The following is a 1,208-nucleotide window of genomic DNA, read 5'->3' as shown; positions in this document are numbered from 1 at the left end:
TTCATTAAATTGAGAGCAACTAATTTAGTAGGAAACAAGATTCACACCATTATGTATTAAACATTTAGTATATAAATGTTAATATACTCAAGAGTAGCCATACATACTAAATGTGAAATTAAATCTAATTCAAATGAAATGTTCCACGTTAAGGATACATTTTCGACAACTGTATGGATAACTGTACTTTTAATAATGAAACTCCATGAGAATAGGGAAGCCACAGAACAGCTATAACATTTAACGATGAAGAGGAACGATATCTTTGGAATCACTCAAACATTTAAAGCGGCAGACTATATAACTGCAACGCAGGCTTACAACAAACAGAACATGACCGTTTTGGTGTGAACGGGCCTTTACGGTGTAAATGAACAGGGCCAATCCGTAGCGGTCAAAACACACTGTTGATGTAGCTACTAGAGTCTAGTCTAGTAACTAGACGTAAATAATACGCATGTTAACATGACATTAGAGGGACAAAAGTACCAACCTTTTCTGTGTGTGATTTTATCCAAATTTACAACTTTGTTCACAGGTCAACGTAACCTCGTACACCACGGTTCTTCAAAACTGTCCCTGACTGGAGGTCTGCTGTCCCGCGGCGTTTAGAACCTAACTTGATCAAACTCGCCTGCCTGTAATTTTCTAGTAATCCTGAAGACCTTGTTCAGGCGAGTTTGATAAAGGTTAGATCTAAACAACAGACCTCCAGGGGGCATACAGGTGCATCTCAATCAATTAGAATGTCATGGAAAAGTTCATTTCAGTAATTCAACTCAAATTGTGAAACTCGTGTATTAAATAAATTCAATGCACACAGACTGAAGTAGTTTAAGTCTTTGGTTCTTTTAATTGTGATGATTTTGGCTCACATTTAACAAAAACCCACAAATTCACTATCTCAACTAATTAGAATACTTCATAAGACCAATAAAAAAAAAACATTTTTAGTGAATTGTTGGCCTTCTGGAAAGTATGTTCATTTACTGTACATGTACTCAATACTTGGTAGGGGCTCCTTTTGCTTTAATTACTGCCTCAATTCGGCGTGGCATGGAGGTGATCAGTTTGTGGCACTGCTGAGGTGGTATGGAAGCCCAGGTTTCTTTGACAGTGGCCTTCAGCTCTTCAGCTCATTCCTCTTGACAATACTTGGCAAACTCTGGTGAGTTTGCTGGCCAGTCAAGCACACCAACACCATGGTC

The sequence above is a fragment of the Sinocyclocheilus grahami genome, unplaced genomic scaffold (genome assembly GCF_001515645.1).
Source record: "Sinocyclocheilus grahami isolate Dianchi unplaced genomic scaffold, SAMN03320097.WGS_v1.1 scaffold10089.1, whole genome shotgun sequence".
NCBI classification, from domain to species: domain Eukaryota; kingdom Metazoa; phylum Chordata; class Actinopteri; order Cypriniformes; family Cyprinidae; genus Sinocyclocheilus; species Sinocyclocheilus grahami.
This window is presented reverse-complemented; position numbering follows the sequence as displayed.